Raw genomic sequence first — 18936 nt, 5'->3', positions numbered from 1 at the left:
AGTATTTGTTATGTACTTGGGTTTTATAACCTTAACTAGGTCATACTGATGCCGTCTGTCAGTTTAGTGTGATTGTGATTTCTGAAGTTTTTCTCTGACGTATCAACTAATTTACAAATGTGAACTCAATAATTATGATGCTGTAAGACTTACACACATTTTTATCAGATTTTTAAGAGCACATAATTCTACCGTCTCCTCAGTCTTGCCTTGTTAGAGAATTTTTGACGTAGCTAATGCATTAGTACTGATACTTTTAACATTTGCGTTAGCCTACCGTTGGATTAGGAAAGAGTGCTGTATATTTGCTTAATATGCAAAACTGTATCCCAGGATCACCATTGTAATCTTGTTTGTAACGCTTCAACAACAGGCAGCATCACCATTTGCAATAAACACCTCATTTGTACAGTTTTGCAGAAACGCCAATTTGGATAGCAACGTGACGTATACCCCATGGTTATTTATTGCAATGTTCAGTACAATAAAAGCATTCAGAAATTCTATGACAACTTTGTTTTGAGACCTAATGTTTTCTAATAGCCATGTCTCTCCAAATACAGTATGTAGATAGGGGGCATTGGTGATGTACTGTAGAGGTACAAATTGTGCGCCCTTTCATGCAGCTAAAATGGATTTGGTTCCAGGCCAATCACACCAAAACTAAGCTGAAAGAGCAATTGTAAAATCCGGGGAAGGGCATTATTATCGATTGAGGGTTAAGAATTATGTCGAGCGTGTGGAATTCATTGTTGATTAATTGTCTTAACTATTGTGCCGTTGACAAAAAACACTTAAAGCATTGCACAGTACAATAAGTGCAATGAAAGAGGAATACAGAACATTCATAAAGATTCTCTCATTCTATTAAAATCACATCACTTATTCCATCAATGGCCATCCCTATTCTTAACATTCAGCTCCTATACCGGGTATCTTGAAATGGCTGACCACGATCCAGGTCCAGACCAAGTCAAGATATCATGCGAACCAACGGTCAATTGCTGTTAAATAAAGTATGTGAATCGTTTCGCTGCTGACTTTTTTTCTTCCTTTGCAATGGGAACCCTCCGAATTTTCACTTAAAAACTATGTCCTATATGCTGTGTCGTTATAGACACAATTTATGTGAGAGTCTGCAAGAGAAAATATCTGCAATTCTCCCATCACGAATCATTTAAAGGACCTATGAAAAATGGTGGAGCACATGTGCCTTAAACTCAGCTTCTCTGATTCAGCTCTCCATTACTGGAAGACCGCACACATAAAAACACTAAGAGGTCAAGTCAGTGATGCCTTGCTGCATAGGCTGCACTCATTTAAAACTGTGAACACCAGCAGGCTTCAACTCTCCTCATCTCTGGCTGAACAATTTCTACTCCTTTATCGAGACGCCTCCTCTTTTTCCAACGTTTCTCTAATTCGCATCTTCTCCCTTTAGGCACCAAATCTTTCGCTGTCCCTCTCCATCTCTCACTGTCCTGTCCCACATACTAGTTTTCACATTTTATAGAGAGTGTTTTCTTCAGGCTCTCCCTCACTTTTTTCGCTCGCTTTGTAATGTGTAAATGTGCCTTCCTTCTTTCTGTCCCTGTGTTTCAGACAGTAATTGAAAGGCTACGGTTTTAGCTGTAAAAAGATTATTTATGTCCGAATAAAGGCATCGACGTTTACGTATTTATAAGAACATCACTGGGTGGATATGACTGTTTGATGGTTAAGGTAAGAATAGTTGGAATGCATATCATTTAACTGGCCATTTTTCTATTAAAAAAAGTTCGAAATGTACTTCCTGCAAAGGTCACATTCCAGGAACTGGTCCAATTTGTTTGGATTTGGGATTGAGGAAATAAAGGGAATAGAAATAATCTGTTCCAGTTCCACAAAGTCACCATCATAAAACCCAAAGTACCCTTTTAATGGTCAGAAAAGTTCAGAATACTATATATATATATATATATATATTTCTAACAATAAAATCACTATTGTTAAACACTGCATAGAGATCTAATTTACATTTAACATGCAGTAAGACTCCACACAATCGAAGAGACCGTTTACGTGCTTCAGTGGGCGCTGGTGTTTTGGGTTAGCAAGGATTTCAAATGGGCTCAGCAGTTATAACTCTTTAATAGCCACGTGTGAACAATTGAGTCTACAAACCAAGGTAAATAAAGATACTCGCTTCTTTTCCTGATGGGAAATGGGAGGCATTTATTTGCCTTGGATGGCGCACAATTTCTATTAGTGTGAGACACTGCTTTAGGGTCCATGTTATTTCAATATGTATTTTTTATTTTTTAAAAGAAAATGTGTTCTTGATTCAACAATTTTGTTATTCTGCCTCACATTGTTTTGACCCACTGTTCCGTAGCCAAATAACATCTTCAAAGTCTTTTAATACAGCGGGAGGAAATATGACAGTGGCATTTTGTGAAAATATTTTGTGTTGATGGTTGAGAAAAAAAACAAAAAAACAAAATAAAAAAAGCTACATAAAAAACAAAAACAAATTCTGCTTTACGAGGTGTATCAAAACAGTTCCAGGACTGGTCTAAAAAAAAACAAAAAGAAAAACCCAAGATATTTCAAACTACGTGTTTTCCCCTTCAATGTGGGCCAGATGATCAACCGACACGAGACGAGGCCTGGCTGATACACCATGACAATACGCCACCTCAGGATGCTCATTGTGATTTTGTCCTCTTTCCCATGCTCAAGGGGATCATCAAGTAAAGACATGGACAACATCAATATGGCCGTGACGATGGAGCTATGGAGGAATCCTTCGAGGAGTGCATGAAGAATTGACAGAGAAGGCTGGGAAAGTGCTGTAGACTTCAGGGGGATTACTTTGAAAGGAAAAACTTGTAGCTTGGATTTGAAATATATATTTTGTGACACCAGTCTTGGAACATTTCTGAAACACCTTGGACAAACAACTCTGTACACATTGTTAGCCAACCAGGCTTGCTGTAGGGCTCTGTGCCTATTTCTTAACTGTTCTGTTTATATCTATAATAATACTGTGGATGTCTTATTATTCAAACACTGTGCCACAAGCATAAGAAATCCTGCATACCATCTCCTCGTGCTCTGGCTTTCAGGCTCTGTTATTCTACTACTACTATGTGACTGGGCTTAAGAGAGCTCGCAGGCCTTCTCAATTACAATGTGCCGTGGGTGGAAAATGAGCTTTTTTCTCCAGCAAACTGACTCTTCTCAGGGGAAGAACATCGCTCCTCTTGTGGAGAACTGGGATCTGATTTGAAATTTTAAAGCCACTCACAGGTTTTTTCCAACTTTGATGTCTCACTTCTTTACATGTCAATCTCTTTGCCTCAGGGTTCGTTTTTGTTGTCTATTCTCTCCTGTTTCCTCACATTGTCCCACCACTCGAGGGCTTAGGACATCTGTATGCCGTGCAAAAAAGATTTTTTTATGTGGGGATGAGTTTTTCAGTAGACTGACCATTGGTTGCGCCACAATATTGTATGCATCAATGTTTGTCTTGTAAGAGTTATTCCCAGCTTGCCTCAATTTTGGGGAATTTTTCAGCATTTAGATTTTGTTTTCAACTCCAGTTTGTGTTGTAATATTATATTGATTCAACTAAAGGCTTTCCACCAAGTTGACATCTGCATTTAACAATTTGAATTTGAAACTATTTCAAATGTGCCATTTAAAAAAAAGAAGACAACAACAAAAAAAGAAAACATCTTAATAGAAAAAGCAAATGAAACAATGAAAAAAAAAACCATCGAAAACATTTGTAACAAAAATACAAATGCACATCCGAAAAGGAGTGAGAAGAAGAAAAACAGCCTGTAAGATTTGTTGCATAGAGGAATTAGTTTCTAAATACATTATACTTGTTTGAAGATAATTGCTGAAAATGTTCAAAGACTGAGAACTATGTAGTACTCAGTTGTGGAGCAATAGCGTTTAACTGCTTTTACACCATTTCAGGTTTCCTGACTCTTTTGGGGCGTGGCTAAAACAGCAAGGCATGGCCGCTTTAGAGTGGAAAAAGTACCGTGACAACCCAGCGGGATACATTCGAGCCACCAGAGGCTCTAAGCAAATATGTTTTTGCGTTTCAAATATGTAGTATGTGTATAAGAAAGATGCTAGATGAAATAGCATCCATTATCCCAGGTTGTAGAAGTGGTATTTGATTGACAGTTGAGCAGTGCGTGGTTTCAGCGCATTCAGCGGACACGCCCAAAGCGTTCAAGAACGGAGAGAATGGCCTGTTTTTACGATTTTGAAGCCACATTTTATATACCGAGTGGCAATTTTCTTTTACTCATTCAAAATTTGCAGGGTTGTTAACACTCTTCTCTGTGCTGTGTCAAATTTAGAAGGCATATTTTTAATTTACAGGGACTTTAAGTCATAAAATTGGTTTTTGCTCCTTGCTTACATATGGATTAAAAGCTTTCAAATATCTCAGTATACTGTAGTCTGTTGGTTAAAAAGAGTGGCAGCAAAAATGAAAATGCATGCTGGGTGTATTTTCCTTTGCTTGAATAATCCTCAATTAAAGTGTTGGACCGATTGCCTTCAAGTATGCAAAGTGTCACCTCAAAGCAAGTTAGTGGGTAGCGTCGTCAACCTCATCACAGAGTTGGTGCTGATGGTAGCTTTCAGCATAAACTCAACATGAGATACAGAATTTGGCATGTCCATCAATGATGTGATAATGACAGGTTGGGCAAAGACAAGCTGTGTTAAGTGTGCAAACATGACCACCAGCTTTCACTTTCAGAATAAACTCCAGTCAAAAGTCAGTTTTTACTGCCGTGAATTTTCAAACAACAGTGTCACATGGAAATCAGAGTTTCTCATCCTTGTCTAAAGCATTTAGCTGAATCAGCAAGAAAAAACTGTGCCAAGTCTCCACGGGGGATGCTTCTGTTGTCTAATAAGTTTCATGATGGGCAAGTCAGCAAACACAGTATAACGCACTAAACTTCACTATAACAAACAAAGAGGCTACAGAGTAAAAAAAACAACAAGGCAACGTCCACACTAACCTACGGTAGCATCATAGTATAATCTTTAATCTCAAAGGGAAAGACATTTCATCATTAAAAATACAGGTCTATATCTGGATATAAGACATGATTGAATCAATACTCCCAACAACAAGAGCCAGAATGATCAAACCACAAGTACAACAAGTAATTTATATGTTGTGGGATTTTAGCACAAAATCAATGCGTGCTGCTAACATTAGATGTGCTTCAAACACGTGTCAGTTCGTGACAGTGAAAAGTGTATTTTGGGCTTGAAAGGAACAAACACACACATTCTTTTTATAATCTTCAGTTTGAGACAGCAAAATGAACAGTGGGAATTTAGACAGTACATTTGTAGACCACAGTGGAAGGAAAGTATTATATTTACAGATTGAACTACAAGCAGCCTGTAACAAAATCATTACTTATATTATCACTGCAAAATGAGGCAACCAGTCATCTACTCTTCTATTTAAGGGTAGTAGTCCACACATTTCTTCATGTCATTTAAAAAAATGTCAAATGTCTCATTAAAAAAAGGTCAAGAACATTGTCGTTCTTATTGTTAACAGACAGTGGCAATAATGGTACAAAAGGCAACCTCCACAAAGACGATACTAAAAACTACTTACAGTCGCTGCAGATATAGGCTGCGGAAATTAGCTTTGGCACTTTCAGTCATTACTGAATAGCCTTCAAAGAGTAGGATTAGGGTGGGCTTTAGTTCATTTACCTCAGTGGCTGATGTCTTCTATAGCTAACACTAAAGTACTTCAGTGGTACATCAAAATTTGAATGCTTCAAAGATCATAACGTTTGGTTTTCTACCCATATTTTCAGGAAATATGTGCCCCAAACCTCACACAAAAACAAGAAACTACGGTCATAATGCACTTTTTTGTTTTGTTTTTAAGAGCGATGAATAGCAGCGTCATCACTACACAGATTTCAAAGGCAACCAAATAAGTGACATCACTTGATAAAAGGCAACCAAATAACAAAACGGGTGGCCTGGGCTATTACTTTTCTCAGACCAAACACTTAATGGTTCTTACATATTGGAAGATCATGGGCATGATGAAGTCTGTTTATTATTACCTTGCAAAACAAATATATAACGGAACAAGAACATCACATCTCAAAATATTTTTTTTCAACAAATTTATTGACATGACATGACATAACATAAGAATTTAAATGTTTTTTGTTTTTTTTTCCCCAAAGTGGCAACTCGGCAGTACTCACAAATACCGTATAAATTATACATATACATATTTTACACACACTTTTTTTTTTATACCTTTTTTACTTTCTCCTTTTTCCTTTTCTCCCTTCTTTTTTCCTCCTCTTTCTTTTTTTCAATTTCCCCCCCCCCCTCTCTCTCGTCCTTTTCCCCTTTGTCCTTCCTCTTTCTTCTTTTGACATCTCAAATTTAAAGTTGATAAGTAGTAAACCAATACATTGATATTGATATCTGGTATTCAAATATGCTGTAGGTCTTGGATTTAAATTCGATAGTCAACGAGAGAAAAGGGGAGAAAACAACAAAATAAAAGAAGAAACGCAACAACATTCCAGCGCTTGGTATTCTGTGAGATCTGGGAGAGTGTTTTGCCTGGGAAAATCAGAAAGACGAGGTCTCTGAGGAAACAAACCCGCGGGTCGAGCAGACAAGGCCAGATGTGTGGGAGGGCATAACTCAACACAATGAATAACATTTTATGGGCATATAGTACATACAAAAACACTACAAACACATGCAAAAAGGGTCTCCATAAAAATCAAAGGAGAAAATAAGTATTTGGTGTGTAATGTCAGCTATCGTTTTTTTTTTGTTGTTTTTTTTACAGCCAACAAGCACACATTTGAGAAATATTGTAATATTGTTTTGATTGAAAATCTCGTTTGTTTGACGAATGTCACAAAAACTACACAACCGATTCCCACAAGTCGGGTGACGCATGTACCAATGGAAAACACTTTAAATTGTGGTGAAGGGTACGGGAATTTATTTTCAGTTTTTGCCATTTCTTAGTTAAACCTGTACTCGAGAGAGAGTTCTTTTCTAGTTTCCTAAAACTCCACATAAACGTAAAACATATCACAGACATAAAGGAAGTTCCTATTCTTATACTACAGATGACTTCGATACAGTTCCTTTTTTCTCTTTTGTTTCAGGTATCATTCGACCAGACGTGAGGAAGTCTATAGACATACATCGCAGACATTGTATTGATGGAGTCATCAATACAATGCTGTTAGTATATTAGGGCTCCATTCCCAAACGTCGATGCGTGTCAGCGTAACAAATAAATGTTAAAGGCAGTCACTTGACTGTGTATTTGGCTACATTAAAATTATAGCTTTAGAGGCAATTTAGGATTATTTTCACAACTTTATAGCCACTCAGACCGGCACCCTCATTACTAATATAGTCTGACCAGAGGGCTGTAATGGAGATGAAATCTATGCATTTACATAGTCACACTACAAGTGTAAGTCACACTGTTCCACTGCAGGACTAAAAATAACAGCCCCCATCATTATCTTGCGCTGCTTTCTCAATGTCTCTCACCAAAACATGTCAACACACAGACACAAACAGAACATGTCGCACTCTCTCCACTTCATCGTCACACTGATGTAGTGATATATTAGCCAGGGGCTGATGACTCCGGAGAACTTATGAAGCTTTGCTGAGCCTGTGACTAACACCCCCCGCCTCCCCAATGAAGGAGAGGCTAATTTGGCTGCAGTGGAATATTCCAAGGTTGTCCATGGAGATACTGTGAAAATCAGCCCAATATTCAAATTGCCTCGAGACTGTAAAGATTCAGCCACACACACTTGGCATTGGAAAAACTGTCTCTGTCAGCACTTATCGAATGCCTTTACTGTATTGGTGCTTATCGTTAATTTCCTCGACTGATTTTTATGATAGACATACAGAACAAACAATCTTGGGATTGTGACTGGTGATGATACTGTAGTTATGTTATTATTTACATACATATTATCTACAATACTTCTTCAAATAGTGGCCATGTGAGTTAATTGCCAATTTGGACTGTTGCTAATCAAAACGGCAGCACCTACAGATGCACGTGAACAGTGCCTCAAAGTGTAGGGTATTATTGTACAATACAATAATTTGTAATAACTAAAATTTAACTTTATGTAAATGTATTGGTATGTATAGATGGCGTCTTTAGCAATCATTCCAGTAGATTGACAGATGGCTTCTTCACAATTTTGTGTACGTCCATGTTTTTTATTGATTTTTTTCTACCCAGTTTGCCTTGTTTCTTGTAGCATTTCTTATATATATATTTTTTAATTAGTTGCACTTGACACCAATAGTCACTTTCCAGTGATATTATTTCATGTTATTCCAAAAATGTATTTGTAAAAATTAAGATTTTTGATAAAATTGTTGACTGGTGGTGCAAGAGGTAACATAATCATTGATAACGAGCTACTGTTAATAAGAAAGATGAATTCCATGCCCTGCCTGTCCATCTGTTATGACAGAAGGGTCACAATTAAGCTCAATGAATAATTCAGCAGATAAAATACATCATTGCTGGGATTTTCAGAGAGGAGGTTGCCGTCACACAGGGTAATGCAATGTTTGAAAATTTTCTGACTCATCTTCAAAATGTACTATTTGGAACATACAGAAATGTGTCAAAACATAAAGTGACCAGAGGAAATATCAAACTCTCGAAGCCTTTGATTTTACAGTTGATAATATCAATAATACACCCCTTATTTTAATCTCAGACAGATACACAGCTTCTATATTTGCTATCTGAGCCAATAAGCTGTCAGCCCTGGGCCAAAAAAAAAAAGACTAAACACTTCCTGCTCCCCCTGCCAAGTGTAATACAAACCAAAAGCTGTAGAATTTAAAGGATACCAATGAAGGTGTAAGCAGCAAGACTGCGATGATAGCAACCTATGTCAGTTCCAGTCAAGCAGCATCCAGTGGGTCAAAAGCTCCGAGTAAGAGCCTAAGTGTACTTTGTACATCATGAATATCTCTCCGCCTCGCTGGCTCAAACCATTTGAGTTGATGCCAGAGTGTGAAATCGAGCCTGATGGGTCTTGTCGGAAAAGAAAAGAAAGTCTATTTTGCTGCCACAGAATATTTTCTGCTCACAAACTGAAACCGTATCTATAAATGTAAACATGAAATGATGTGCCCCCTATGAGGACAAATTAACTTCAGTATAACATTGGACTATTGCATATATATATATATATATATATATATATATATATTTATTTTTTAAAACAACAAATAAAACCAACTAAAAAACAGGGTAAATAATCAGAATGACAAATGAGCCACATACACAAGATAATTGTTCTGTAATATTAAACTTACATTGTAGTGTATCAAGAGGCAACAGTGGCAGCCATTGAGTCCCAGTTGGGGAAGCAGATAGCGCCCGCTCCTGGAACCTACCAATGATAGAAAGATAAATAAAATAAAGACCCTGTAAAGTGAATTCAGAGAGTTATTCTGACATACATTATTGTATACATGTTTAAAGATAATTGCTGAAAACATGTGCAACGACTAAGAACTATGCAGTATTCATTTGTCTCAAAAGTGTTCTCTGTCAATTGACTCTCTGTTGTCGTACTACAGCGGCTCCAACTACCGGAGACAAATTCCTTGTGTGTTTTTTGGACATACTTGGCAAATAAAGATGATTCTTATTCTGATTTGTGGAGATTTAGCATTAAAGTTTTTTTTCACCAGTTCAGTTTGTTTACCATTTCAGTCCAGCATCTGGACAAGAGTGCCTCGTTGTCGAGAACCCAGTGATGAACCGGTGGGATAAATTCCAGCCAAACGGATATATATTTTTGCAGCTCAAATATTTAGTTATGTGTAGGCATAAGAAAGATGATTAACAAATTGGCATCCATGTTCCCAGGAAGTAGAAGTGGTAATTAATTGATAGTTGAGCGAGGTGTGGTTTCAGCGCGATCAGTGGATACGCCCACAGTGTTTCAAAGAGGTTTATTTTTAAGATTTTTAAGCCTCGTTTTATATGCTTGCCAATTGTTTTTACTCTTGCGGTGTGTCATTTTCACTTTACAGGGACTAAGTGGGGTAAAAAAATGCTTCTAACATAATGGTAAAATCATTTTTATACTCATGTGCCTTGATCATACATTTTATTTTATGTATTTAGTTAAGATACCATTTCATAAACACTGCATTATGACTTACTTGGGGGAGGAAAAAAATGGGATGGAGGAGAATAAATAACCAGAAGCCAGCTTTTGAATGACATAAAGGTACGCAAAACAGATTCAGCAGTGTAAACATCAGGTAGCTTCAATGTAAATGAGCAAAAAGTCTTATAATAGTGGGGTACTTTTCACAGTGGTGCTGCACAATGTCTGCGCCAAGGTATTTTCTGTAAACAACAGCTGGTTCCAGCAGCCTGTAGATGCCTTAAAAGGGACATGGCTTTTTGGCTTTGCTTTTCTTTCCACTTTCTCAGACATCTCAAGTATGTACTGCTGCTTGGACACCATAAGAACCGTTTGAATAGTTGTCATTCAGTGGCATATTTTCACATCATAACAGGGTCAATACACCACTGTATAACTGTTAGAAATAAGCACAGTAGCCGTGTGAAGGCTTGTTGACCTGTTAATGACTTTGAAAATAAGACACTTAAATCATTCACAAACAGCTGATCTCAGGCTAAATCACACTTAATGCATCCCGTTAACGGATCCATGGGAAAGTAGATTGACATTTAGCGGGAATGGAGGGCCGGTTGCCATCTAGCAGTGAGATGCACGCTGGCTGGATTAAAACACACGCACTGTGGTCAAGCCTCAAGCCATTTGCTACCAGTGTGTCTGTACGCGCGCAAGCGAGTGTGTGTGCGCACGCGTGCGCATGCTGCTTTTCATCTTGCAAGCTGGAGCTGATTAGAGCAAAATGTGTCGGGAAGATGGGTGGGATTACACAATATATACGGCCCGAAATAGACAGTGGCAAACCACCATGTCTTGTTGTATTAGATTGTATGGTCTTGCAAAGGGTTATCAAATTTCTATTTCCCATTCTCATTTCCAGCGTGCAGTTTAATCCAATCAGTCTCTGCTTGGTGCATTTTAAAGGATGGCCAGAGGGAAAGTTGTTTACAATCGACAGGCTTGGACCCCTCACTTTTGCATTTCAAGTTCAAACCCAGATGTGCAATCAACACTGTACCAGTCAAAACATCAGAGTGCATCGAGCCCTCCTCAGGGTTGCCACGAGAGGGAAACAAAGAAGGGAGACAAAGCAGAATTCTCAGAGAATTCCCAGAGAGACCTATCAGTGTCATAATGCTGCCTAATGATACATTCAGCAGCCATTGTGGTGGAGCAGCTGTCATCCTCGTGTAGATGCAGACAAGAGTGTTGTCAATTCCTGGCTTGTTTAAAAGAACCCTCATAACATGGGTCTAATGTCTTGTACATTGAGCTTTTGACCAGAAGGTGTGCCTTAGCAAGCACAAAGATAACCAGAAATGCATGATTGTAGACAGCCAAACAGACAACCATTTGTAGGTCATACACAAATTGGCCGAATATATTTTTGGGCCACATTGTTTATATTTCAAATACTTTTATGAATGCCCCCAATGAGACAAGATAAAACACATTGTATTCTATATTTATGTGTCCAAGTGGGAAAACAATATGGTACAAACATGAGACAGATTCTATTGTGTATTTAGTTTTCCATAAACACAGTCACTGATTAAAAATGTAAATATTTCTAGTTTGAGGGTCCTTCCTGTATTCTTTGCAATACTCCACAGTCCATTTTCTCAAAGTTCACGACCTACTGACTGTATTTATGTCAGAAAAAAATAGCTTTTATTAGAAGGTTTTTTTTTTAGATCCCAAGTTTTGTATTTTGCTTTTTAGTTATCAGTTCAACCCCTGGTCTCGAAACTGTTGTGTACAACCTAATTGTAAAACTGTACTGTGGAATAAAACATATGGCAATAACTACTTTTACAGGTCAAACATAGCTGAGTGCTACAACACATCTTTGTTAACAACTAATATCTAATTCACAAAAATATGAAACAACAACAAAACCTTATTGCATAGCCTGACAGTCAAATTCGAACCATGAGAATTTCCACTATTGCTAATGCTCTTCAAAGTTAGTCACTGATGCTACAAACAGGAACAAATAAAATGCCCGGTTCTTTGAGTGACTGCTTCACAACCAAAACAAATGATGGGCATTGCGGGTGAAGACTTCATGAGACATTCGGAAATATGCGAAGAGTGACTGTTCACGACAACCAGATTTATCCGCTGCTTGGCCATTTGTAGTTATTCCGTGCCGAATTAGCTTTGAGAGGTCATTTCCTATTGGCGGCGGAGGTGCTGTGCAATCAGATTTCTGGTGCAGCTGGCAGATGACGTGGTGAAAACTATGTGGCCCCATCATCTGTGCTGACATCTGGTCCACATTTTCCATAGTGAGGGTGAAGGGGGGCCAAATTCTGAAGAAAAAGGGGGCACTGAGGGCAGCCTACGTCAAGGGATCCACTTGGGCACTGGTTATACATACAGTAAAGGGAACAGCAGCATGAACTCTGAGGCTTTTGACAAGGCATTATAATAAACACCAAAGAAATATTTGCGTCTTTTTGTATTGAGTGGGTGAACGTAATATTTTCACTGGAAAGCTGATAGAACTCTTACCCACACTGGTTTATTTAAATACAATTATTGGGCCTCCTGCTGAAGGACTGGCTTGCTCCCCCAAGGCAATGGTAGGGCTAACAGTTAGGTTGAATAAATGAAGAAAGACACTTTTACACTGTCTATAAAGCATTTTTTTCTGTGTTGCTGTATAAACGGCACCCAAGCAGGGTAGAAAAACTAAATGAATCCGGCAATTTTCCACCTTAAGAGAAGGAACCATGCTTGTGTGTAGGGGTGCCTTTTAAAGCCACACACGTTTAAAGTCACAGATACTGCAGTGTAGAACGTGGGGATGATGAACCCAAGTGTACAATAATACCTATACCTCATGTTTTGTTTAATACGGCATAATCAGTTTTTATCTGATTATTGGATTGATTCTAAAAATATCTGATAGCTGCAGCCCTACTTGTGTGTGGAGGGATTTCCCCAATAAGGGGGTGAACACCTGACATTCACTTCTATACGTGTTTCATGTGACATACCAGATGCCGTGTTGCTGTGTGAAGGCGCACATGTATACGGCAATATCCTAGTTTATTGGGTTCCATATAAAAAGGCACAGGCGAATAAATTCAACATTTACTGTTACAGCACTGTGGGCAGCAGTTTTACAGACTTTTGTATAAAAACAACTAAAGAATGACCTTGACATATCTATTGACTGTCAACAACTAGTTTATTAACTACAAAGTGTTATCAATAAAACTGAAAGACGCTCTATGTATTCCCCTAGTTGGCGTCTAACTGTAGTCCCATAACACCGACAAGTAAACCATCACAAAAAGTCTGTGACCGCATTTAATGTCAGACGGCTTCCCAGAAGTGCCTGTGGTTAGACACCATTATGTACAGCCAACCTGCCATTACCGCCTTTCATCTATGAATGTGAGCGCTATGTTTGGATGCGAGGAGGTGCTACTCCTAGCATAAATATTGGTGGATACAAAGCGCGAAAAACAGTGCTGACACATCAGCTGATAGCTGTTCATTGCATGCTTCAGAAATCATTTGGACAGTGTCCTGCTCACCGCCGTTTGCCCGAGAGAACGAAACAATCCTTGGTGTTAATGTCGTGAAACAAGCTTCTCATCCAGTTATGAGTATTTTTTAACCATGAAAGCAGAATAGTCGGGATGTTCACTGCTATTCTCTTGTGAGTCCATCCACAGCCTTCCTGATAAGAACCAGGAGAACACCTTATTTAAGGGCAGAGAAGGTCAGACTCAGATAAAGCAAGGCCAATTAGAACTCAAAGCGAAGAACACAGCGGCACAAGAAAACGCACAGCTGGGAAGGTCACGATAGCCTCTTAAAACTGCATGGAAAGGTCAGCATTTTTCCCAACGACGGGGTGGTATCAGAACTGTAACAGAGCTGGTAGATGCCAGTGTTGAAGAGTATTCCGCAATGCTGGGACTGGGGTGTGAATTTTAAGAACCGGTACTCATTTCTCCCATGGGCAGGCTTTATATAACCAATTATTGGATGCTGTGTCACTGCATAAAAGAGCACACCATTGCGACAATATCATGCCATTTGTGTAAAAGCCAAAAGGTGGTTAAATCTTGGGTCTTCTGTTACTAATGATGCAGCAATTTAAAGTTAAACTGGCTAGTGAATGAAATAAACCAGAAATGTTTGCTTGTTTTAGGGTTTGTTTATAATTTTATAATTCATTAAAACAGTGCAGGAAGTACAATACACAACCAAACTAAACTCCCAAACCACAAGCTATTCAGTTTTATCCATACATCTCCATGCCACTACCAGTCCACAGCATTCTGGGGCTTTTCAAAACCTGCATGGCAAATAATGACTAGCAGGATCAAAACCTATGAAAGGAATTGTGCATCAATGGGGTTGAGCTTTGGGAGCCGGGTGAGTGAAAGTGATAACGAACCGCATCGTTTGTGCTCTCCGCAAACACAAATGCTTCAGCTTTGCAATTAATACTGATATAAACAAGGGACTCAGGGACTTCAGCCAGCCTACACCAGATGTTACGTTACACTGGGCCACACAACTCCACTCCAGAAAAACACTTTCAGGCTAACAAAGCAGTTTTTCGCATACTTTTTCCACATACAAGGTCACTGTAACTTTGTCAGGAATGTGCGCATCCGTCTTGAGTGAATGTTTTAAGACGGTTCATAAATTTGACGTATGCTGGGTTATGCTTCGTCAAAAGAAGAGCACGACAATGTATTGTGTATCACACAATACAACGATGTCAACTATCAAACATGGTGAAAACCCATTCAGTCAGCGGATGACTTGAAAACAGTATGTTGGACTCACGCCTACACTCTATTTATGTATTACGTCTCGCTTGTCTTTTTTTAACAATATGTTAATAAATAATATTAAAATACCAGTTTAGAGGCTAAATTGATTAATCAGAGTACCAATGCAATAGTCATGAATATAAAGACTTTCAATTACGGAGCAATATGGGCAAGTGAGTTTGATTTTGCTTTGCCGGATCACATATTACATTAAAAGTTTCATTACCATTCATTATTTACAGGGTAATTTTTTGTGTGGGGAGGCTGTAATGATTTGACTTCACAAGAGCACAGTGACAAATTGAACTGAATATTTCAGATTGTCATTTCAACTTATTAAATATTAACAATCACGTTGAATAAATCCTTACAATTTCGAAGCAAAGCCTATCATTCAACAGCCGTGAACAGTGGCGGATATTCGATAGCTGAAGCCATACACTGCAGTGGCGCATGTGGGGAAAACAGTGTTCCTTTAAATAGCACATTTGAGCGACTAAAGCAAAGCGCAACCTTCTATTGTATTCCGTTTACTACTGTCTCAGTTTAAGCCAATTTAATTACACTGATTGTTAGAATGGTGGCAGCAATACAATCTTATCAAAAGCACACCAGGAACATAAATTCACTGTGACATAGTCATGGGGGGAGATATGGGACCATACTGTGTTGTTTGTCTGTGCTATTGTGGCTCGCAAAAGGTCACAAAATCATCGCCATAGGCCAAGACCTGTTGATCCGTTCTGTAAATCAGACAAGGTTTAAAAAACCATATCCAGAAACATGACTTCACATGAATTGGTGTGATTTTGTGTCAGCCTTTGTGACAACTGAAAATACTTCACAATTTTCATCCTGCATTGACATATACAACAGGAAACGGTGGTAAGTTGTTCTAGTGAGGTCACAAAAGATGAGACTGGTAATGAGTACTGACAGAATACATCAAAGCCACATTGTCCTGTTCTGCATACTAATTAAGAGGTCATGGCAGAATCCTTTGGCCCTCATTAACAGCTCATCGGTGTTGCTTCCAATGCATAGAAACGAAGGTATTATGTCAGTGAATGACAGCAATCCTTGCTGCAGCTCACTTCATTGCATTGCTTATTTCTAGGCTAAAATATGTCCTTTGAAGTGTAATTTTGCATTTACTTGGTGGTGACCTACAATAAACTGAGTCACTCGTAACTTCAGTGTAGATTGGGGTGGACAAAGTGCGACAATTGTCACAGGACAGTATCAAGATCCAGGGGTGTTGCTAGCAGCTCTACTGGGGGACAGGGCCCCCTACTACGGTATATCCCATTACTCCCAGACACACACACACACACGCGCGCGGACACAGGCACACACGCGCGCACACACACACACACACACACACACACACTTCATTTTGTTGTGCTGTATACACATTTCCAACAAGCCTGATAGCAGGGGGTGCGATTAGAGAGCTCGCTGACCCCCAACGTGACTGTTTATAGAGTTGTGTCGTTGATATAGACCAATATCAGCTGTCTGTCGGAGGTGGGTCGCACCAGCCTGCGCTGCTTTTAAGGGGCCCCTTTGCGGGTATTACTGACAACCACATTGTCGTTGTACTGTTGTGTATTGCCCTTTAGTTCCCCTTCCAAGAGTGTCTCTCCTCACTTGCCACGCAGTGAGTGTGTGGGATTCCTGAAGCGCGTACCCATTGGCTTATTGAAAAATACATATTTTACAGATATGGCATGCCATTACAAAATTCTAGTTCAGATTAGCATGTGTGCACCATGCCGCCCTGTGCAAACGTACACCCGCATATACCTTGGGTGCATGTGTGTAGTAGTTCACCTGTTGCTTGGAACACAGCAATGATCTCCGAGCGGGGGAGGAGGGGGTGCCGCGTCTGTAGCGAGCAGGTCGCAAATAAATTAATGGTAAAATCTGCGGTGGATGCAACACATTAACAATTGCATAGAAAGTATTTACTTTTTTTCCCCCATTCTGAAAACTCCCAATGGCCAGTCCGCACCGGATACAGGGGCACAGCTCATTTATACTGGGGCACGTGCCCCAAAGGGGTCTGGCAACGCCCTTGTCAAGATCTGATATCAATACTGTTGCCATATGACATTCAAGAATGGATAGCGAGCGTATTACACTGTTTTGAAGTTGTGTAAATTATCTTCGTGAGATAAACAAACATTTATGCAACTGTTAATTCCAAGTCCACCACTATCTAAAATAAGTAATTTATACAGTTTACAGCCCTTGTGTTGCCAGTGTTACTAATTACAGTTTACAGCCCTTGTGTTGCCAGTGTTACTAATGAAAGTTCCTTATTTTATTTAGTGTTTTTTTCTTGAATCATATTTTGGGTATTACTATTTGTGAATTTGGGTCCATGTATAGTATATTATATCCTGTGTATCGGCGAACATATCGGATCTTGGCCGATATATCGGATAAGGCTTTTTTTGGCCCTCCAAACTCCATATCGGTCGGGCTCTAATAAAAGCTGTAATTTTTGCAGAACAGAGTTGGATCAACACTGTCAGCTTTGCAGAAATGTTGCTTTGCTTTGCAACAACCATTTTAAGATGTGTTGTGTTGTCTCTGTGGTTATTTATAGACAGTTTGTTAACTCATTAAGCTCATTAAAATTCTTCTGATCCCCTGGTTGACTTTGCTGAAGCGGGAGAGGAGATACTGCACTGCAAGCACATGCAAAGCCATTGCATGCATCTCAGAACGTGTTTATGTCTTCTTGTAAATGTCCAACCAAATTAAAACATGTCAAATGAAAACATGGAGCCAGAGACAGTGAACATCCTCGAGAGTTGAGTGAAATCTGTAATATGGTGAAATATCACCACATTTGGCAAAAACATGCTCCTTTTCATGCCTGTGGCTAGTTGCATTACATGCATACAGATTCCAAATTTATACTCGCCTAAAGTTAAGAGTGAATGTGATCAATAAAAGAGCGAGCGAGGCTTGAGGGCCAATGAATCGACACTTATGGATCAACGATCCCAGGATGTGCTGTGCAACACAGATGAGGGATTAGCTATGATCGCAGCAGCTCCAATTTCATATTCATCAATAATGCGCGTAGTTTGTATGCTACTCTGTCCTGCTGACTGACAGATTTGTTGACATTATTTGCCACGAAGGATGTACTGTATCAACAAGAAGATGACAGCATTAAGAACATCAACCAATCATAGGCACAACTGATGTCTGATGACCATTTTAACATAATCTGGTTTATAATGGCAGAGGATCATCCCTAACCACCAAAATATGTACTTTCTGTTCAGACCACACAACCCCCATTCACTTTTTGAAGATGAGTGAAGACTGTTGGCTCTGTCCAGAGAAGAGTTGTCCTGAATTACTTCGTTTTGATGGACCAACTCATCAAGCATCAATAACTTTGGATGAATGTAATGTTTTGATGACATGATAAACAGGTTTTTTTTTTTTCTTACTAAAGTCTTTAGTGTAAATTAGCCACTCAATTAAAAATTAGGGTTATTTTAATATAAATTATGACTGCTGTGCTATGATGATGATGATGATATGAGCTTTATGAATATTATTATTTTTTGTTATTTTTACCTTGATAGACACCCATCATTACAAGCTAAGAGGAATATGAAGCCTTTATAACATGACCAATATGTAACGCCAATAGTATATGTAATTCCAATGGAAAAACAAATTATGAAACCAAAAAAGGACAAATGTCTGGTGCGGAGGAAGGTATTCACTCCACCCTTCCAGTTCCACGGAGCTGGCATGTAAACACAGCTGAAAAAACATGGAAGAAGGGGTGGGATGAACGAGGTCCAGCAGAAGTGGAGTCACAACAAGTCTGTCTCTCG

General features: G+C 39.0%; 1 protein-coding gene across 5 annotated transcripts in view; it reads right to left on the bottom strand.

Moving 5' to 3' along the window:
* Window positions 1-18936, bottom strand: part of peak1 (pseudopodium-enriched atypical kinase 1) — a 67338-nt gene that overhangs the window by 16014 nt on the left and 32388 nt on the right. For 4 of the 5 annotated variants that reach the window (XM_061773486.1, XM_061773484.1, XM_061773488.1 and 1 more), the window contains one exon: window positions 9415-9491. The exons of the other annotated variant lie outside the window; for it this stretch is intronic. The gene's annotated coding sequence lies outside the window, so the exon portion shown is untranslated. The remainder of the gene's footprint in view (window positions 1-9414; window positions 9492-18936) is intronic. 5 annotated transcript variants of the gene reach the window in all.

This window comes from Phyllopteryx taeniolatus, chromosome 5 (assembly GCF_024500385.1).
Source record: "Phyllopteryx taeniolatus isolate TA_2022b chromosome 5, UOR_Ptae_1.2, whole genome shotgun sequence".
NCBI classification, from domain to species: Eukaryota; Metazoa; Chordata; class Actinopteri; order Syngnathiformes; family Syngnathidae; genus Phyllopteryx; species Phyllopteryx taeniolatus.
This window is presented reverse-complemented; position numbering and strand designations above follow the sequence as displayed.